At 34.2% G+C, this 23,553-nt stretch overlaps 1 long non-coding RNA gene and 1 pseudogene across 1 annotated transcript; both read right to left on the reverse strand.

Moving 5' to 3' along the window:
* Positions 1–11,575: 11,575 nt before the first annotated feature.
* Positions 11,576–13,192, reverse strand: LOC140887193 (uncharacterized). Its single transcript, XR_012151755.1, has 3 exons — positions 13,071–13,192; positions 12,491–12,674; positions 11,576–11,696 (listed from the first exon to the last, which is right to left on the reverse strand). It is a non-coding gene; the product is annotated as an uncharacterized lncRNA (long non-coding RNA).
* A 1,091-nt stretch (positions 13,193–14,283) lies between these two features.
* Positions 14,284–16,359, reverse strand: LOC140886851 (actin-97-like; annotated as a pseudogene).
* Positions 16,360–23,553: the final 7,194 nt, after the last annotated feature.

A 23,553-nucleotide genomic window follows, 5' to 3' on the forward strand; every position in this document is an offset into this window, starting at 1 on the left:
GTATGTTGATCAATGCATCTCTTTCTAAGTCTTTCTGGGGAGAAGCATTATCTACCGCGTGCTATTTGGTCAATAGGTGTTCATCCAGTGCAATTGGTTTCAAGACACCAATGGAAAAGTGGAGTGGAACACCTGCAGACTATTCAAACTTGAGGGTATTTGGATGTCTTGCATATCCTCATCTGAAATAGGACAGTTGGAAGCAAGGGCAGTTAGATGTATATTCATTAGTTATCCGGATGGTGTGAAGGGTTATAAAGTTTGGAACCTGGAGTCAAGAGGTCCAAAGTACTTCAACACCAGAGATGTAAAGTTTGATGAATCCAAAATGGGATATAAAATGAATACATATGGAAAGGATAGTCAGATCAGTGTGAATGATAAATTACCGTTTGAGGTGGAGTCTTATGTGCCAGATAAAGAGTCAGAAGAGATGCAAGATAACAATGTGACAGCGAGTGATCCAAAAGAGGACTTGAGTACCTATAATCTTGCAAGTGACAGAACCAGAAGAGAGATCAGAGCTCCTAAAAGGTTTGGTGAAGCTGATCTGGCTTGGTATGCACTTACATTAGCTGAGGAGGTGAAGTATTCAGAGCCGAATACATATGATGAAGCTATGACAAGTAAACACAAAGAAAAGTGGATTGAAGCTATGAATGAAGAGTTGAACTCTCTTGAGAAGAATCAAACCTGGACGTTAGTAGACAGACCGAAGCATCAGAAGACTTTGGGATGCAAGTGGATTTATAAACAGAAGGAAGGAACTCCTAGTACAGATCAGATCAAGTATAAAGCCAGATTGGTTGCAAAGGGTTTTGGTCAGGTAGAAGGAATATATTTTAATGAAGTCTATTCTCCAGTGGTGATGAGTGCATTTTGTATGTATTATTTCGTGATATTTTTATGTCTATTTTGTATGCATTCATATTATTTTTATGTGTTTTAGTGCATGTGTGTGTATTTCACTCTCCGGGTTAATTTTGTAAGAAAATGGATTTTTGAAAGAATAAATTACGGAGCAGCAATGGTCAAAAATTCATTTTTAATGATATTGAGATCCAAATCCGATCTCACCGTTCAAAATAAAGTTCAAGATGTTTTGAAGCTGCTGTCCAAATTTCAGCCCGATCCGACGGCTAGAATTCAATATATGATTTTTTCAAGAAAACTATGCGCTAAAAAGTGGGTATGCACGGACCCAAGCACGGACCTGGCACGGGGTCTGTTCATATCGCAGAATTTTAAGAATTGGGACATAAAGTTACTCGCTCGAGCGCATGTTTCGCCTGCTCGAGCGAGCGATCGCGGATCAGAAAAAATTAGATTTTCGGGAATTAAAAACCTTATATTTTCGGGCTTTATTTTATGGGCTTTCAAATACATATAAATAGGAGATTGTCAGACGTGAAAATGGGTTCCAAACGCAAAGATCTGGAGGCGGCTAGGAAGCTTGGAGATTGAAGATCCGCTCCATCTTCTTTAGAGTTTTTCCTTCTTTCCTTCTTCTTCTTTTTATTTTTGAATTATTATTTCCAATTATTGAGTAGATTTTCTTCAACCAAGATGGCGTGATTGGGCCGGAAAAATTTATGTAGAAAACTTGGATGTTTGTTTGGGATTTTTCAGACTTGATTTTATTTTATTGATTGTCAGATTTATATTTGTCTTGTGAATAACCTGATCAACTATTTGATTGCATGTTAATCGGTTCCTAGTCGAAAAAGTAGGAATTGATTTTGATCATTCTGATAGTTAACACATGGTAAAACCGACTAGAAATAGAATTCGGTTTCAGTGTGCGGTTTAGTTGAAAACTGAATTTTCATAAATATTTAATGCAATTGAATTTGATTAGAATTACGAAAAATTAATTCTTCAATATTTGAATAGGTTTGATTGATCTAGAAATATATCTTTAAACAATTGAGGAAAATTCCCGTAATCTAAGATTAAATCTGAGTCCTGAATCGGCTATTTGTTTGCATGATTTGTTTGGTACCTGCGTGTGTCTTGGTTGTATCTATTTAATTGAATTTATTCTTCTTCTATTTTAATTCTTATTTTATTTTAGTAATTAAATTTTTATTTAATTCTTAGCACTCGTTTTATTATTTTGTCTAGATTAAGTAAAATAATTAATTCTTGAGAATTGACTACAGTCCATGTGAGATCGATACTTGGACTCTCTGTCCATTGTCCAGGGTCCGTGCATATTGCAGAAAAGTAAGATTTGGGACAAAAGGTTGCTCGCTCGAGCGGGATTTTTTACCGCTCGAGCGAGGCGTCGCGCAGATCAGAAAAGAATTTTCGGCAATTAAAAGTCTTATTTTGCGGGTTTTATTTTATGGGCTTTCAAAGCCATATAAAAGGGAGATTATATATCAGATGAGAGGGGAGAATTCACGCAGGGATCGCACAAAACAGAGAGGCGGCTACAGGCTCCAAGCTTGGGAGAAGATTTCTACACTTTTCCCTCTCCTATTCTTTTTTATTTTTATTTATTGAATTATAATTTCAATTATTGAGTAGTTTGTTTTCAACCAAGACGGCGTGATTGGGCCGAACAAATTTATGTAGAAAACTTGGATGTTTATTTGGGATTTTTTCAGACGTGATTTTATTTTATTGATTATGAGGTTCATATTTGTCTTGTGGATAGCCTGATCAACTGTTTGCTTTCATGTTAATCGGTTCCAAGTCGACAAAGGAGGGATTGATTTTGATCACTTTAACAATCAACACATGGTAAAATCGACTAGAAATAGAATTCGGTTTCAGTGTGCGGTTTTAGGTGAAAACTAAATTTTCACAAATATTTAATTCACTCAAATTTGATTAGAATTAAGAAAAATTAATCCGTTAATATTTGAATAGGTTTGATTGTTCTAGAAATAGACCTTTAAACAATTAAGGAAAATTCCCGTAATCTAAGATTCAATCTGAGTCCTGAATCGGCTACTTATTTGCATGATTTGTTTGGTACCTGCGTGTATCTTAGTTGTCTCTATTTAATTGAATTTATTCTTTTTATATTTTAATTCTTATTTTATTTTAGTGATTAAATTTTTATTTAATTCTTAGCACTCGTTTTATTATTTTGTCTAGATTAAGTAAAATAATTAATTCTTGAGAATTGACTACAGTCCCTGTGGGATCGATACTTGGACTCTCTGTCCACTTTACTATTACTTGACCTAGTGCACTTGATAGTAAATACCGAATTAAGCGGTCAAGTTTTTTGGCGCCGTTGCCGGGGACTGTTTGGTTAATATTAGGATAGATTATTTGCTTGACACTAGACTTTTTTTTTTGTTCCTTTGCTTAATTTTTAATTTTAATTTTTCTTACTTGTGAGGTGCTTGGAGATGGATCATCGACATGTGTTCACAAGGTTTGGCCAACAATACTCAGAACCATTCTTTGTTGTTTGGAGGAGATTCAATTATTTGACAGACAGATTTTGATACCATGATTTTTCGAACTACACTCTAGTTCAGATTTTTTATGGTGGTTTGGATGCGAAAATAATAAGTTGGGTAGATTATGGAGCTTTGGCCACTGAAAGTCACTTGTTCAGCAGAGATTACGACAGTGTGATGCACTTGTTAAATGATATGGCAGATTTCGACTACCATTGACATTGTGATCCTTCATTGCAGGGTTGGAGTCATCAATATCCTCCACAATTCAACTCCAAAAAATTTGCAAACCAACAATTTGAGCTTCAAGAAGAGTGTATAGGGCGTTCTGAAGATTATGTGACTCAGTTGGAGAACATTGTGCGACAACAGACAGAGATAAATAAGTTCTTAAAAAGCCGCATCAACTCTTTGAGTTTCTTGGATGAGCAGATTGAGCGTTTTATAGAACCATTTTCCGAGATCTGTCAAGAGAATGAAGTAATTGCGCCAGATCACGAGGAACTAATTTTTGAAGAATTTTTAATTGAAGAGGAGCCAAAAGTGATAGTGGAGGAGGAATAAATATACAAGGTGAAAGATTTCACCTCGTCAATGGTCTTTACATGTACACCATTAGAAGATCCTTTTTTGTCAATGACGCCAACTCCACAGTATTCCATCCTCTATGAGATTCTGCCTAGATTCGAAGTCTCCTTCCAAAATAATCAGTTCATGCCGAGTATTGATGGACCGACAAGCTTACAAAGTCAATATCACGCCAAACTTGAGGGCATGGGAAATCAAGACACATACGTAGAGTCGTATGATTCTTACTATGGGCGGCAACCGCTCTTTGATGGTTGCTTCTGCATATTCGGGCTATATACTATAACTTTAGCGTTTACTGGGAGGCAACTCAGTATTTTCTTTCCTTTATCTATTTATGTTATTTTATTTTCTATTATTATTTTTTTCTGCTAATCCACGGCCTTACCCATCGCCTTTTTATGTGCAGTATATTGCCCCGCCACCAAAAGTTGTTGTTCGAATTTTACAAAGGAGAAAGATGACGAAGCATAAACCAGTGGAGTGTTATTTTGTTTTCATTGTGTTTTGTTCATCTTGCATTTGTTTGTTCGTTTTTGCATTCTGTTAATTGTTTCTAGAGCATTGAGGGCAATGCTTTGGATAAGTATGGGGGGGAGGGAGGTAGACTAGCGTTTATTTCATTGTGTTTTGTGTTTGTACTGCATATAGTTCGTTTGCATATCATGTCGTTGTGTTAGTATTTGGTTTTTGTTCATAAGTAGGATGATGACTGTTAGCCTATGAAGATAAAGTTAAAATTGTTTTGTGAAAATTGTTGTTTTTGATTGGACATAAGAAACTGTTGGTTGAACCGTGAATAATTTCTAAGCACACATGGTAGACTAGTGAAGTGCACCGATGTATTTGATGACGTTTGTGTTTGCTTGACCATTTCATAACAATAGGTGTTTGTTGATCGTGATAGTGTCTTTTGAGTCCTAAATGATTTTCTGACATTGCATGTATGATCTTGAGCGCACTTGTTAATTTTTTTTTTTACGACAATATTTGTGAAAATAAAATTAAATCCATCCGGGTTACGAGCAAGGGATTGAAATCCTAATTACTTGTTTTTTTACTAAGTATGCGGATTACATGAGGTTAAAATTTTGAAACTTTTAAAATAAAATAACAAATTCCATCCGGGCTTGGAAAGTGATTGAAATTCTAATAATTTTTTCATGGCTAAGTTGCGGGTTTAATGGGATTGTAGCTCCATCCGGGCTATAGACGATGGGATTGAAATTCTAATCATATCAAAGTTATAGCTAAGTTTTCTCGCTCGAGCGCATGTTTCGCCCGCTCGAGCGAACGATCGCGGATCAGAAAAAATTATATTTTTGGGAATTAAAATCCTTATCTTTCCGGGCTTTATTTTATGGGCTTTCAAAGACATATAAATAGGAGATTGTCAGACGTGAAAAGGGGTTCCAAACGCAGAGATCTGGAGGCGGCTAGGAAGCTTGGAGATTGAAGATATGCTCCATCTTCTTCAGAGTTTTTCCTTCTTTTCTTCTTCTTCTTCTTTTTATTTTTGAATTATTGAGTAGATTTTCTTCAACCAAGACGGCGTGATTGGGCCGGACAAATTTATGTAGAAAACTTGAATGTTTGTTTGGATTTTTCAGACTTGATTTTATTGTATTGATTGTCAGATTTATATTTGTCTTGTGAATAACCTGATCAACTATTTTCTTGCATGCTAATCGATTCCTAGTCGACAAAGGAGGAATTGATTTTGATCATTCTGATAGTTAACACATGGTAAACTGACTAGAAATAGAATTTGGTTTTAGTGTACGGTTTAGGTGAAAACTGAATTTTCATAAATATTTAATGCATTTAAATTTTATTAGAATTACGAAAAATTAATCCGTCAATATTTGAATAGGTTTGATTGTTCTAAAAATAAACCTTTAAAAAATTGAGGAAAATTCCCGTAATCTAAGATTAAATCTGAGTCTTGAATCGTCTACTTGTTTGCATGATTTGTTTAGTACTTGCGTGTGTTTTGGTTGTCTTCATTTAATTGAATTTATTCTTCTTCTATTTTAATTCTTATTTTATTTTAGTAATTAAATTTTTATTTAATTCTTAGCACTCGTTTTATTATTTTATCTAGATTAAGTAAAATAATTAATTCTTGAGAATTGACTACAGTCCCTATAGGATCGATACTTGGACTATCTGTCCATTTTACTATTACTTGACCTAGTGCACTTGCTAGTAAATACCGAATTAAGCGGTCAAGTGGTCAAACATTGTTCCATCCGAATTATGTTAGCACTGGTGAACCAGCACGATTTGGAGCTTGAGTAGATGTATGTGAAAACTGTTTTCCTACACGGTGACCTGGAAGAAACTATTTATATGGAACAACCTAAAGGTTTCATACATCAGAAAACATAGAATAATGTCTGCTTACTAAGAAAATCATTGTATGGGCTAAAGTAGAGTTCGAGGCATTGGAACAGGAGGTTTGATGAGTTCATGATTGGTATTGATTTTGTGAGAAGCCAATATGGCAGGTGTGTCTATCATAAATGGTAATTATCTATATATATATATGTATATATACATATATAGGTAATTTTAGGGATAAACCTAACAGTTAACATGTAGGTATGATGAAAAAAACAAACAACCAGTTGACAAAACAATGAATGAAGAGATCAAACAACCAATGGGCAAAACAATTAATATGTGTTCCCTTTTTTGCATCCGGTCGGCTAGTATAATTAGTATATGTATAACTTATCATATACAATCACTCGTTCTTTTTGTCATACTATTTATCTATGTATTAATTATTTATTTTACATCAATCAAATCATTGAATTTAAATTACTATATTACCCTTATAAATAATATTATTCATATTTTATTTTATTCTTAAAATGACAAAATGGTAATTTCTCATTTTTATATAAAATTTAATCAATCAGATCAAATAAACTAGAATCTATCAATCAAATCAAAAACTATATTAGCTATCATTTTTTATTTATATTATATTACTTATCCATGTATTATTTATCTCATCCTCGAACCAAATGGTACCTAAAAAGAATCAGAGACATATATAATCAAAACCCATAAGATATTTTCTTTAGAAAAACTGAAACAACTTTTATATACACATTTTCTCTTGGTACCTATGATGGAATTATGAAATAAAATGGATAAATAATTGGATACTGGTCTCTTGTTGCACACATTGAGGTACTGAACAGTCTATTTTTTATAATAAAATTATATTTCAATTAAAACTGTCAAATAATTAAAAAAAGAAAAAAGAAATCATAATTGAGGAAAAAATTGAGATAGTGGAGGGAAGCGGTTTGTGTGTGTGCGTGTGTGTGTGTTTTTTCAATTTTTTTTTTTTTTTGTGTGTGGGCATACCAAGAGACCAAACTAAATTTTTTTTACATGATCTATTTTATTTAATAAAGTTGAGGGGTTGGTACGTCCCCTTTCTTTTGCATTTTTAGTATATATTTAATTACCAAAATATCATTTAATTTTGTTATTTAATAGCTACTTATTTACAAAAATGTCATTTTTATAAAATTTATTTATTTATTTACAAAAAAAAAACTTTTCAAAATTCTTCTCTAATATTTTTGTATTTTTAATTTTAAAAAAAGGGATTGCATAAGCATAAAATGCATGCTCCGAGTAATAGATAATAATAGATGTAAGGATATGTAATAGATGAGTTAACTTTGGTTTTTGTTTAACTCGTTTTCTCATTCCAGGATTAAATAAATGGGAAATGTTATATTTACATGAGAATTACACGTTGAGTTACACATTGCACTTGAAATTTCATAACTATCTTTGATGTATTTTTGAAAGAGTTTTTTCAAATAAAATGGAGGGATAATTTGGTGATTTCAAGTGTAATGTGTAACCTAACGTGTAATCCTTCGCGTACATGTGGTGAGGCCTGATCCATTATTAGAAAAACAACATTTACCTACACAAACTGATTTTGTCCACGCGTTAGAAATTAAGGAGAAGGAGTCGCGCCATCCACCTAAAATTTGCCTCAAGCCTAAAAATGTGTTGGGATTAATGAACTAATATGATATAATTCAGCTACTACACAATCACAACCACTTCACAGCAATCTCAAGAACACACTTCTAAATCATTCGAAATAGCTCAAGAACCCACAACAATCAATATTAAATATCACTCAAGTAATAGACAATCACCAGATAAAAACCAAGAAAACATTCAAGCCAATCGACACAAATATTTACGTGGTTAGGCTGGTATTCCGAGCCTACTCCACGGGAGAGCAACACACCACTTTTATTGATCACAATTGACAAGAATTTGAGTAGTACATATCTTATTCAAGCTATAACACAAATACAAGATCACAAATTCAAGTTTATAAACTCTCGAATTCTCTTGTAGAACCTTGCGCATCAGCTTCTTGATAACTCAATTCACTCTCTTTTGAATCGATATTAATTGTTTGAGTTATTTGCACCAAACACCCCTGTGAAATATTGAAAATGCACACGTCTCCCATGTGAAATTTTAATAGGCATCTTAAACCCTAACCTTTTAAAAAATTAGCACACTCGCCCCCTCGGATGAGTGATTGTTGCGCACGCGCCCCTCATGCGACTGAGCAAAGATTTTGATATTTTTTTTGCACCAAATACCCCTGTGAAGTATTTAAAATGCATATTTGACCCCTGTGAAAATAATTTTTAAATCTATTCAACCCATAATACATAATTTTTATTAAAATCTAATTATAAAATATTTAGCAAACACTTTTCGTTTTATTAATTTTATTTTTAATTTTTAATTTATTATGATTATATAATTATTTTCTAAAAAATATTATTATTTTATCTTGTTATCATTATTTTATTAAACTTTCTTCTTGTTTCCAACTTCTCAATTAAAAATGCATTCATAAACGAGATTTAAATACCTAAAAGTACCAAAATATTAAATCAAAATGATAATTTCATGCATATTACTTTTCAATTTAGGATTATAGATTTTTGAACCAAAATCTAAAATTTTTAAATGCATTGCAGAATTTGCATTAAATAATAATACATAATATTTATTAAGATCTAATTATAAAATATTTTTCAAACATTTTTATTTTTATTTTTATTTATTTTTAGTTTTCATTTTAAATTTATAATTTATAATTAATTTATTTCAAAAAAAATTATTACTTTATCTCGTTATCATTATTTTATCAAATCATTTCGTGTTTTCAACTTTTCCATTAAACATGATTCATAAATAAGGATTTAAATATCTAAAAATACCAAAATATTGAACCAAATGATAAGTTCATGAATGATACTTTTCGATTTAGAATTATATAAGCATGTTATTTTTTTTTATTACAAATTGTGCAATGCATATTCTCGAAAAATTTAAATTTTGGTTCAATAATATATAGTTCTAAATCGAAAAAGCAATATGTTTGAACTTATCGGTTTAGTTCAATATTTTGGTATTTGAAATTATTTAAATAGTACTTGTTTATGAATGCATGTTTAATAAAAAGTTGGAAATAAGAAGAAAGTTTAATAAAATAATGATAACAAGATAAAATAATAATATTTTTTAAAAAATAATTATATAATCAAAATAAATTTAAAATTAAAAATAAAATTAATAAAACAAAAAATGTTTGCTAAATATTTTATAATTAGATTTTAATAAAAATTGTGTATTATGGGTTGAATAGATTTAAAAATTATTTTCACATGGGTCAAATATGCATTTTTAATATTTCACAGTGGTATTTGGTGCAAAAAAATATCAAAATCTTTGCTCAGTCGCATGAGGGGCGCGTGCGCAACAATCACTCATCTGAAGGGGCGCGTGTGCTAATTTTTCAAAAGGTTAGGGTTTAAGATGCCTATTAAATTTCATAGGAAAGAAGTGTGCATTTTCAATATTTCACAGGGATGTTGGATGCAAATAACTCTTAATTGTTTCAGTTATGTTTCCGTTGTAACAATTCTTGGCATTTTAAAGACGAAGATGATCACTCTACCGGGCTTCAAGTTAGCATCCCATCACAAAGACACAACCCGTTCCTTGGCCCAATGTTTGTATCTCAGCCCATCACTTAAACTTGTGGCCCAATGGGTTAGGCCCTATACAAGTAGTGATCGGATTGAACTTTTATAACCAAGCTGATAGAAACATATTCAACATACATATATAAAATATGTGAGTTTATTTGTGAATTTACATTGCTACCCTCCATTACTACATAATTAATGTGTTTTTTTAATTATTTATTTATGTGATAACTAATTTATTTAAAAAAGTATCATGCATTCTTTCAAATAACTACCCTCCATTACTACATAATTAATTTTTTTAGTTATTTTATTTATATGATTATTCAATTAACTAATTTATTTAAAAAAAATTATCATGAATTATATCTAATAAAAAAAATAAAAATATTGTGAATCTACTATTTATTATTGGCTATTTTTTCTTATTATCTATTTTATTATATCCATTACATATCTATTACATCTATTACATTTATAAATATGTGAGTTTATTTATGAATTTACATTGCTACCCTCCATTACTATATAATTAATGTGTTTTTTTAATTATTTATTTATATGATTATTTTTTAAATTATTTATTTATGTGATTATTCAATTAGCTAATTTATTTAAAAACGTGTTGGGAACTTTAATTTTGGTGTTTACAAACTAAACGCTCAAAGCCCAAATTGCTAAACTGATCACTCATCAACTGCTAAACTGATCGCATAAATGAGTTAGACGCCAAAAGAAAATCGATCGCTCATTCAGTTGATATCCCGCCGATACAATCTCAGTTCATCAAACCAGCTAAACTGGTCGATATCTCGCCTAGAACAGTTTCTATAGTATATCTGTGGGGACCTCGGGTTGCTAATCTTGTTTTAGGGCAAAGTATACATTACACATCATTAATGTTGCGATTACCTCGGGTTGCTAATCTTGTTTTAGGGCAAAGTATACATTACACATCATTAATGTAGCGATTAATAACTAGAAATATTCAATCTGAAATCAGAACATTTGGCGACGCAAAACCTTACATTTGTCGACGCAAAAACACGTCGCTAAAAAAATAATTTGTTTTTTTATAGAACTACCCCACACACGGACCTTGGTCCGAACCATGAACGGACCATGGAACGGGGTCCGTGCATCTTCTGGACCCGGGTCCGTGCCCAAGGCTGAAATCAACAATAAAGAGGTTGCCAAAACAGTAGACTACACGGACCTTGGCACGGGGCATGCACGGGGTCTGTGTCTTTATTATTCTAAACACATTCTGGAACAGTAGGGCACACAGACCCTTACCCAAAATATGCACGGGGTCCATGCCCTGCACTCAAATTCAAAAATTAAGCTTTTCAAATCTGAAAAAATGATACAATCTACATATAAGCTTCTCAACATGATTCTATATACTTGACATGCATTTAAACATCAATCTACATATCTGTAATACATGAATTCTCAACTATAAATCAATACTCGACAACAACATATACAAAGGTGCTTGTTGTTCTACCATGTTTACCAAATTTATAAACTACATGTCATCTGCTTAAACCCAAGTCACCACTTCTAATCTTTCAATCTCGTGTTATCCAAGCCACATCTGACTTGCTTATGCCCCAACCTGATGCAATGCACACATACAAACAAAGCAACAGCCGGATAACTCCGGTGAGAATAAATCTCAGTATAAACGACATGCATATACATCATATAAGCATAATAAATCAATATGCTATAATAATCTTAAATCTCAAACATGTAAGAACATATCAATCATAGAAGCATAATCGAATCTTCATTCATATAACATAACTATTCAGTTACAACAATATCAACTCAATCATATAAATACATTCATATCTTGAATGGCATATAATCACATGCTAGCATTTATAAACGCATATTCTAAACCATAAAAATCTCTAGGTTAATGAATAAATGCGATGCATGTTTCAAGGAATAGGCTATCAAATCTGATACCAATAAATCTTAGTTCTTGGGATCCGGGGAAATAAAATCTTTAACCGACCACCAACTTACCCAATCGAGGTTGCGTTAAATATCTCAATTCCCCTAACTTTGGTGCAACTATAGTGAGTCTTCTAGCTCTGGAAGTAAATCTACATTCCGTGTCACTCACCCATAGCCCTCCAAACGTCATTTCGCAATCTAGGCCAATCAGCCCTCTATGCTTTTCGAGGTAGGGTTCAAGATGAATGCAACATAATCTTGATGCATTAAATCATACAAATACTGTAAAACATCTTGAACACATAAATCAATAATCAGTCAAGGAAACAATGATAAGTAAATCACATAAGAGCACTTAAACAGATAAGTATGTGATTTTAGGAAACTCGATAATCAAAACGATCTCGAGTTGTTCTTCCCATCTTATTTAATGTCTATTCATACTTGTGATCTTGATTCAAACATCTTGAATCTTTGCAAACTCTTGCAAATGCTGATCAACACAAGGCTAGTCAAATCTGTCATCCAATTCTGTTTAATCCATGGTTGCTCGTTGAAGGTTTTCTTGATTCAATATTCAAGCGGCTCGAACTTGACGACTCGACTTCGATAATCTTTCACTTCAATTCTGAAATGAATTTATAACATAGCTTAACATCAGCTTTCATTCCCATTTCAATCTCATCACATCTGAAACAACTACAAGACTTGATTGTTCAATCGAAATCAAAATCGGCGGCGTAACAGTTCGAAACCGGAAATTCCAAAAGCATAAACATCAATAATACCATCATCTCAACACTATAACATCAACAATTCAGCAGCATATTCACGTGAATATCAACCCCAAATTTCAGAATTCTGAAAATCTTTTCAAAAATCGAAAACATGTTCAAACGACGATCTTTTTCCGATCCGTCTTAGATATGTTATCGTCCTATATACTACAATACGTTTAAACAATGAAATCTTAACTCTAACAACATCTTAAAATTCAAATATGGTAAAACTTCTTAAAACTTACGTCAAAACGTAGCACTCGAATTTGTGATCGCAAATATACGATCGATCGAAAATTCTATCGAGCGGATCAATTTTTATCGGAGCTTTAAAGGGGCTGAAAATGACGTGGGTTTTCAATCTGATTTCATCCCTTCTTTTCTAATGTGTCGTGAGAATGAAGGTAGTGCAAGTGGAGATTAGATATATATTAGCCTATTTGCAATTTAGTCCTTGAACTCTTCAGTAATTGCAAATCGGTCCTCGGCCAATCTTTTAATTCAATTTCAATCCTAAATAATTTAATAGTATTAGAATTTATTTCTAAACTCTAAAAATTTTCAAATTAAATATTCTCGGATTAAAATGAAATAATCTCGGCCTTACCCCGACACTTCGATAATTGCATATCAATTACTGCGCTAGTTTCACCTTCAAATTCATTCCCGAAACTCAAATTGAAATATTAAATCCCATAAATATTTAATTCAAATATTATAATATTTTAATTTAAGAATTCCGGATACTAAAATCTTAAAATCCGTAAATCCTCAAATTAAATAGTTTCGACCCGAAATTTAAATCTCTAATTCCATAAATTCTCAAATTCATATTTTCTCATATTCGGAATTTAAATCTCAATTCCGTAATTCATAACTTAATATTTTTGGGCCTTACAATATCAGTATACCATCTACTGCTACTTGCCACAAAGACTGACAAAACTATCAGTTCACCTGAGCGGATAAAGTCTTTCGTACACTACCAAAGTCTCCTTCATAATGCCGCGATTTCAGAATGTACTTTTTGCAGAGAATGTTGAAACATCAGAAGCAAACACAATAACGGGAATAATTCAAAGATCTCTGATGATAATCAAATATTACTACCGTTGGAATCCAATCCTAAAAATAGACATCTTGATCAGTTGAGGAAGCTCTCTCTCTTGCCAATAAAACAGTATCACATTATCTCTGAGCTTTAAAATCCTCACAAGCAAAACTGATCAAGAAACTCGAAGCACACTTTCATAAGTTATTTGTTCTGATCATTTAAGGATCAATCTTGTGCTATTGAAATCGAGTTGTATCACACTTATATTTCACTCAGTCGAGGACTGATTTTGTGTTGTAACTAGGAGTTCTAAGATAGACAATTGTGTATAAGTCCTAGTATTTTGAAATACAAGACTATTCCACAAAATCAGTATTTTAGCTCAGATGATGTTTTTTTCCATTTCCAATATCTTCAAATGTATATAACTAAAAGACTGGTAAGAAAGAACAAAGAAAGCCAATGAAGCAGCGTCATGTGATTCCAATAAATATCATCAATAATGTTTTTCTTGAGAGTTCTCTGGAAAGCATTTTTTATGAACAATCGAAGGCCCGAACTCGTTGTACTCTGCCTTGGTTATCCATAACTGCAATCACAAAAACAAGAAAAATCAAACACGTCAAATCACCAAGCATACATAAAAACAATGAGTCGATATAAGAGTCATTTATTAGATTAAACAGGCTGTTGTTGGAATGCGATAATTATCCCATATGAATCGTGATATTTGAATTGTTATGTTGTTATCACTTGCTAATGAGTAGATATTGTTTTTGCTTCAAGCGATCGATCCAAAAGCTCATCATATCTAATGTCAAGCGATGAATTGCAAGAAGTGTAATCATTGCAAAAAAAAAATTGTTAGGGTGTAATAATTTTAACTGTTAGGAAAGCGATTGACCGTGGCCCTTTGGTTGTTATACGGCTTAAAAAATTTGAGACGTTGCTGCATTACCTCCAGTTATAGATTTTGGTAAAACTGCAAATGTTTGGCCTACAGCCGCCCGTATATAAAATTATCACTATTACTGATTCTTGTTGTCATAGGAAACAAAACAATCACAGAAAACCCGAAAAACAGTAGAAATCTTTCCTATGAAGGTGTTAAATTTACCTGCTGGAATGTGCTGAGAGAGGCCAAAATGGAACCTCCGATCCATGCACCATACTTCCTCTCAGGTGGAGCCACAACCTTAACTTTCATGCTGCTTGGAGCTAGCGCCGTAATCTCCTTCCTCATTCTCTCGGCGATGCCGAGGAACATGGTGAAGCCACCACTGAGGACAATGTTACCATACAGATCCTTCCTGATATCAGCGTCACACTTCATGATAGAATTATAGGTGATTTCATGAATTCCAGCAGTTTCCAGTTCCATCCCAGTCATTGATGGTCGAAAAAGAATCTCAGGGCCGCAGAATCTTTCGGCATGAATAGTAACCACCCGTCCATCAGGCATTTCATAGTTCTTCTCCACAGCAGAAATGGTCTTTGCCCTTTCTAGCTCTTGTTCATGTAATCTAGAGCAATATATGCTAGCTTCTCTTTTATGCACTCCATACTCTCAAGGTCAATAAAACCATTGCGACCGTAGCCTTGTTCACAACGTAATTTTCTAAAGTAATGAGTGATATCTGATCCAGCGAGATCAAGACGCAAGATTGCATGGGGTAGTGCATAACCTTCATAGATGGGGACTGTGTGGCTGCAACTGTCCCCAGATTCAAGAACAATACCTGTGAATAAAGGGATGACGTTTCAGTTTGTATGTAAATAACATAATAGGTTCGATTTGTCCCTTAAAAAATGAATGAACAATTTTCTCACCAGTCGTACAACCACTGGTATAAAGGGAGAGAACAGCCTGAATGGCGACATACATTGATAGCAGGGGTGTTGAAGGTCGCAAACATGATTTGAGTCATTTTTTCACGATTATTCTTGGGATTAAAAGGAGCTTCTGTCAAGAGAATTGGGTGCTCCTCAGGAGCCACATGAAGTTCATCATAGAAAGTATGGTGCCATATCTTTTCCAGCGTCCCAGTTGTCGACAATTCCGTCCTTAATTGGATACTTCATCGTCAAGACAGCTCTTAATCCAGTCTTTTTGGCGGTGGTGAGGTATCAATCCAGGGTGACGAGGGCGTACCACTATGCTAGGGAAAATAGCCCTTGGAGCATCATCTCCAGCAAATCCAGTCTGAAAGTTGGGAACACAAATTAAACAACAAGTTTCTAAAATGGTTTAAGATCTTCCTATCACCTTTTTTAACTTCATATTGAAACCACAAATTTATGTAGCTTTCAGCATTGCCACCATCAGATATTAGGTTTAAGGTATTGGATGCTATGCGTACCTTGACCATTCCAGATCCATTGTCACAAACAAGAGGCCTATCTGCCATCTCAAAATTGACCTGAAAAAATGGCGAAGGGACCTTTTTAAAATATAGATGTTGCTCTCAAGTCAAGTCATGGAAAATGAAATCAAGACACAATACTAAAATTTGATCATAAGATCACCACTAAGTATTTGATGGCGATAGCACATAGAGTCACATTCCATGTAAACCTCTGTAAGGTTTCAAATTTAAAAGATGCTATGCCCGCATCCTATCATATTGCAAACAAGACATTATATAAATGTCGTCTATACTTGACAATGCACGCAGTATCAAACTATAAAGACATATACCTCAACCAGGTAATCAAATTTCAAATAATGCCGAGTTTTTGCCAAGTAACCGAATTTCATGATGCCCCACAATCTCAATATTGATTTCCAGAATGAAAAACATTTGGAATAAAGAAATTCAACTAGGACTTATACATATGGGACGAATCAAAGAAGTTCTCCTCGTGCTTTTTCAACCAGGATCATAATTATAACAAACAAACTTCAATGAAATAAGCAACATGGCAAGAAATAGTCGATCCCTTCCTCACAAATACAATTTCAAATCTCTGGTAGCACACTCATTAACTCAAAATGATCTACACGAACCTTTTAGATGTCTATGGATACAGGTTTCCTAATAGTATGCCACGACATTGGTTCTCGTAATCATAGACAAAAAATGTTTAATTGTTCAAAATATAAGCAGCAGAAAACACAAACAGTAGATGTTAAAATAAGTTAATCATCGGACACATTTTAACCAGTAAATAGTAAAGATTTCATGGAAAAAAAAAAAACAGAGTTCACAAACTATCTTGAGAATCCATACGCATGCAAATTCATAAAAGATACATCTTCGACCATAATGCATGGGCAGGAATACCTCTAACCTTCTGTAAGTAGTTAGCATCGAATCACACGTACATTATCACTAAAAATTTTCAAATTTATTAGTCTTAATTTTAAATACCCGTTCAGATCTATAAATTAACTAGCTATAAGATTCATTGAAAGCGAAAAACACAGATTTACAACGAATTCCCAACATGAAAGGAAATTTTTCTCCTCGATGCAGATAAAAATCGAAACTTGGATTGAGAGTGTGTGATTTGAAGGCGAAAATTTGAACCTGATTTAAAGGGAAAAATTGAAACTTTTAGGCTTTGCTGATCCTGAAAATGGGTGACGTCTCGCTTTCATTTTTTAATCAACCAGTTTGCTCAAACGATAGTAGTGTTCGGCAGTGACAATACCTAGTTTATGGTTTACTGGAAAATAGTCGAATTAGTGGAATTAATGAGATTTGTTGGGATTTAGAATTAAAAATACAGTTTTAGTGTTTGGTAATTTGGGATTTCAAAAGGAGATTGATATTTGAAATTTGAAATTCAAAATGAGATTGGTATTTGATTGAATTTCATAGGATTTCAATTAGTTAAGTGAAATCTTGACAAAATTGGTCGGATTTTACGTGATTTCACGGGATTTGAGTTTGTAAAACAATAAAATTATTTTTAATAATAAATTTATATACTTTATATTAGGATTGAAAACGTGTGTAGAGGGAATACCCACTTTTAAAAAGTTTTGAGCTACAATAGCTCGTTCTTGAAATGTTCAAAAATGAACCAAGCACCAAAAGATTATCTTGAGTTTGATTAAAAAAACCAAGGAAAGACACTCAACATAATCCTCTAAAAACCGATTAAGAATTTTAAAAATCGTTTGAAAAGATTTCAAGTTGAGATAATAAAAATATTTTGGTTGAAGCATTTTATCAAACACTTTGTATGATATATTTTTGTATTTTAAAGAGCATATAAAATGCTAAAACACATCATCCAAATATAGTAGCAAGTAGTAAATGAGATAAAGTAAAGAGACACTAATTCCACGAATTTGTTTATGGATGTTCGAAAACTCAACCGCTCCAACGTCACCCCTTCTCCGTTTCCAGAAGGATCCACTAGAAAACTTTGGTTTTACAACTCTTTGTACAAACCCACTCAAAGACTAGGTGTAAGGACCCGATATTAATATATTAATTAATTTGTGTGTTAAAAATATGTATTTATAAATATCGGTTTATAGACGATATATGTTATTTATAGAGCACACATGAGTTGAAATAACTCGAACCGGGTCAAGTTTGAACCCCGAATGAATAAAATAAGACACACATTAAACTAATACATATCCATATATACATATATAATATATATATCATAATTTATTTTTCTTTCCACCGTCTCTCTCTCGCGTATCCTTCTGTTTCTTTTGTTTTAATTTTCTTCATCGCTTCAAATCGCCGTAACTTTTCCGTCGGTTATCGATTTTCAAAAGTAAATATAGTTTCGGAATCCTCGCGACATAAGCTTTCTTTTGATATCAATTTCTTAAGGTTTCGTCGCCGTCCCGAAAACCCGTCGTCGACAGCCGCCGCCGTTTTCCCTCCCTCGCCGCCGCCGATCGTCACCGGAGTGTAGGGGAGTGTGGTCCTAGTTGTTTGGAATTTTATTTCGACTCATTGAGGTAAATTCGAGGCTAGGTTTTGAACTTTTGGGAATTTCGATTCGATTGACTTCCGATAATTGATAGTTGATTTATTATTGGTTGTAGGTATTATATCGGAGTCGATTATAGGTATTGACTATTTTTCAGAAATTATTGGGGCAATATTTCGAATTTTTAGATTATTATAATTGGGGATTTTTGAATTTTAGTGTTGATTATTCATTAATGGAGTGTTTAGATGCTCTAGAAAATATAAATACGAATTTTTGAAATTTGTAGGAATTTTCGGAAAAATTCAGATTGTTTTAATTTCAGTATTTCGACGTTTTAGAGTCGTATATTAAATATTTGGTCATTAATAGGATGTTTTAATATTAAATATGAATTTTAGGATTTATGAGCAATTTTTCTGGAATTACAGGTTCTGAAAATTTGGGATTGGAATATCCGAGAAATATTTGGGATAATTTCTATGGTAAATTAAGAATTGGTTGAGGTACGTATGAGCTGTTTATATTACGACGCCTATAATGGCATGTAATGATATTAAGTATTTTGTAATGAGTGATAATGTGTTTTATGTGCTTACGTGGATTATATGATTGCATTCACTCATTTACAATTTTACATAGCACGTTGAGCCTTGACTCCTTTGATTACTATTGATATTGATCTCTTGAGATGTATTGAGTCATCATGGAGCGAGTGAAATTGTTTTAGTGCACTCCTGAGATAGCATGAGGCACGGACAGGTAGCTCCTGTTGCCCTCCAATGCTACGTACGACACTCCTGATGACAGCATGAGGCTGGACGGGTCGCTCCTGTCACCCTCCGATGCTACGTGTATGGATTAGCAGTGATGATTCGAGGTCTGCTGCGTTCCTGGCATGGGTGGCCACTGAGTTTATTGTGATACGATTATTTGGACTCCTTTTGGTATCCCTTATTTCATTGATACCTGTCACGCATTACATTGCATTTCATTGCATTGTACTTGATTTTATTCATGTCAGTTATATTTGTCGTAATTTTTATACTTCGTCGTACTGGGGTCCGACCCCTGTTTTCTTTTTATGTTGTGGTTGTTTGTGATTCCATAGCAGGTTATCCAGGGGGATTTGACGCATCTGGTGGAGCGTCATCTAGTGGTACCCAGTGAGTCGAGCGTGGAGTCGAGTTCCCAGATATATGTATATATATATATCAGTTTAGCGAGTTTTATATTTGCCGGGGTGATGCCCTGTGTATCTGTATAAATAGTTTTGGACCTTGTTTTGAATTGTTATTTGTGTGATCGAGCCTTGCCGGCTCTGCATGTGTTTAGTCCTGGCCAGTGAGGCTATAGGTTTGTAAATTGGAGTTGTGACTCTATTTTCGAGTATATATTGCTGGTTGTGTTGTACAGGTTTTTGGGATGTCCTATTTACGAATAGGTCATGCCGAAATTTCTGTAGGCCCAAACGCAAATTTTTAACTCGTTTTCGCTGTTTACATTAATTAATCCTGGTTGTTTGATCATTAAATATTAAATCAGGACACGGGCCCTTTCATTTGGTATCAGAGCATAAACTGGGATATGCTCGAATTAGAGTTTAGTACACTCGAATTTAGACACTACCAAAATGGTTGTGTATGTGTGTGACTACTTGTTCTTACGTGACTTACTTGTGGTGTTTATTTTTGAACGTATTTGTTAGAACCAGTAGTTCTTGAATTTAGAACTTAGTTTATGAATTCTATTAGAACTCTGAGTTCCTATCATAGTTTTCTATTTGTTAAGATATTTCTGCCTATGTTTAAATCCTTGTGTCTTGTAGAATGGCACCAGGAGGAAGAGGTAGAAAAGGGAAGGAAGTTGTAGAAGAGTCTGCAGCGGAAAATGTTAGAAATCTTGATGATATTGTCAGGGGAAGACGTGGTCGACCAGCTGTTCAGCCTCCAAAAGATGTGGAATTAGGGGTGGAACAACAACCACGGGTGAATCCTTACAAGGGAAAAGCTGTTCAGGCTGAGTCTGATCCAGTAGCCCAATTGACAGAGAAAATGGGAGGAATTCGATTAATAATTTCTCAATTTCAGGAGTTGCGTCCGCAAAAGTTCTTTGGAAATGAAGGAAGTAAGAAAGCTGCTAGTTGGTTGAAAAGTCTCAACAATATGTTTAATGGACTAGAATATCCTGATGAAATTCGACTGAAGTTAGTTCCTTTTCAACTTAAAGACCGAGCGCAACTTTGGTGGGAAACGACAGCAGAAACATTTTCTGATTCTGGTGAAAAAATCACATGGGAAGTATTTTGTAAGCAGTTTGCACAAGAATATGCACCACCATCTTATTATTCTGCTAAAGAAGACGAATTTAATCTGTTGGTGCAAGGCAATAAATCTGTTGCTGAATATGCTTCTCAATTTTCTGCTCTTTTGCCTTATGTCCCACATGTTGCAAAGAATGATCGATCAAAGCTTTCACATTTTCTGAAAGGGCTTACACGAACAATCCATACTTTGGTGACTACTGGAACTCCATCTACTTATATGAAAGCAGTAGAAAAGGCCAAGAAAATTGAAGCAAGTCTACTCAGGGGTGAACCACAATCAATCCCAGCATCTGTTCCTCAAGGAGCTGGAAGCAGTTCACAGACACCAATGGGTTTACCTTCATATCAGCCTACGCAATCTTCTCAGCAAGCGAAAAGGCCTTGGTTTAAAGCTAAGGGGAAACCATTTAAAAAGAAACAGTAGTCTAGTTCATCGAGTTCCAGTGGTAGTCGTGCAAAAAGTTCAGTTGGATCGTCTGGTAGGGTATACTGTGACAGATGTGGTGGTAAGCATTTGAGTGCACATTGTACAGGATTTCCAGGAACTTGTTATACTTGTGGGCAGGCTGGACATTCGTCTCGAGTATGTCCAAATGCTGGAAGACAGCAATTTCAGCCACAACAGTTTGGCCAGTTTCCTGGACGACCATCATTCAGACCATATGCTCCTGTACCACAGTTTGCTCCTACACAGCCTTATATTCCAGTACAGTCCACTCAGCAGCCTAGGTATCCATCTTCTCAGAGTCAGCAGCGTTTTCCAGGTCCACAGCAAGCTCAAGTCCATGCTATGACTCAGGATCAGGCACAAGATGCACCTGGGGGAGTTATTGCAGGTATTTGTTATATTTTTGAGTATCCTGCACGTATCTTGATAGACACAGGAGCATCTCATTCATTTTTATCTGTTACATTTGCTGATGAGCATGAGATTGCTTTTACTCCGTTATTGGATACTGTGTCTGTTTCTACTCCTGCTGGTGTTTTCTTGATGTCTAATGAGATAGTTTTGAATTGTGTGATTAGATTTGAGGATAAGATCATGATAACCAATCTAATCAAACTAGCTATGTCTGATTTTGACTGTATCTTGGGTATGGATACACTGATGAATTATAGAGCTACGGTTGATTGTTTCCATGGCATTGTGAGATTTAGACCGTATTATGGCAATAAGTGGAATTTTTATGGTAGTGATTCACAATCTCGCATTCCATTAGTATCGGCAATGGAAATGTTTAGATTATTGTCGATAGGAAATGAAGTATTTATGATTTATGCTCTTGATGTGACGAAGGAGGAGAAATTGAAAGTTTCAAATATTCCTGTCGTCAAGAATTTTCCTGATGTATTTCCTGATGAGATTCCGGGTTTTCCGCCTCAGAGGGAAATAGATATTAGCATTGAGTTGATGTCAGGGACAAGTCCTATTTTTCGAGCTCCATATCGATTAGCTCCAACAGAATTGAAAGAACTCAAGGCACAATTGCAAGATTTGCTGGAAAAAGGTTATATTAGACCAAGTGTATCACCTTGGGGTGCTCCAGTCTTGTTTGTGAAGAAGAAAGACAGAACGATGAGAATGTGCATCGATTATCGGCAATTGAACCAGGCTACTGTGAAGAATAAGTATCCTTTGCCACGAATTGATGACTTGTTTGATCAGTTGCAGGGTACATCTGTATATTCTAAAATTGATCTTCGTTCCGGATATCATCAACTTCGAGTTCGAGAGGAAGATGTTTCCAAGACAGCATTTCGAACGCGTTACGGACATTATGAATTCTTAGTTGTGCCTTTCGGGTTGACTAATGCTCCAGCGGTTTTTATGGATTTAATGAATCGTGTGTTTCGGGAATTCATAGATCGATTTGTTATCGTTTTCATTGATGACATTTTGATTTATTCTAAGTCCAAGAAGGAGCATAAAGAACATTTGACATTAGTACTTCAGAAACTCAGAACAGCACAATTATATGCCAAATTTTCTAAGTGAGAATTTTGGCTGGACAGAGTATTATTTCTAGGACATGTGATATCAGCACAAGGGGTATCTGTCGATCCTAGTAAAATTGAAGCTGTTCTTAATTGGTCCAGACCAACCAATGTCTCTGAGATTCGTAGCTTTTTGGGTTTGGCTGGATATTATAGGCGTCTCATCAAGGGATTTTCTGAAATAGCTAGGCCTCTGACTATATTGACGCAAAAAGATCGACGTTTTGTGTGGACTGAGGAATGTGAAGCTATTTTTCAGACTTTGAAAGAAAAATTGACTACGGCTCCAGTACTAGCATTACCTTCAGGCTCAGGTGGATTTGTTGTATGTACACATGCTTCTTTGAATGGACTGGGTTGTGTTTTGATGCAAAATGGACGCGTGATTGCGTATGCATCTCATCAATTGAAACCACATGAGACTCGTTATCCAGTTCATGATTTAGAA

This window comes from Henckelia pumila, chromosome 3 (assembly GCF_033568475.1).
Source record: "Henckelia pumila isolate YLH828 chromosome 3, ASM3356847v2, whole genome shotgun sequence".
NCBI classification, from domain to species: domain Eukaryota; kingdom Viridiplantae; phylum Streptophyta; class Magnoliopsida; order Lamiales; family Gesneriaceae; genus Henckelia; species Henckelia pumila.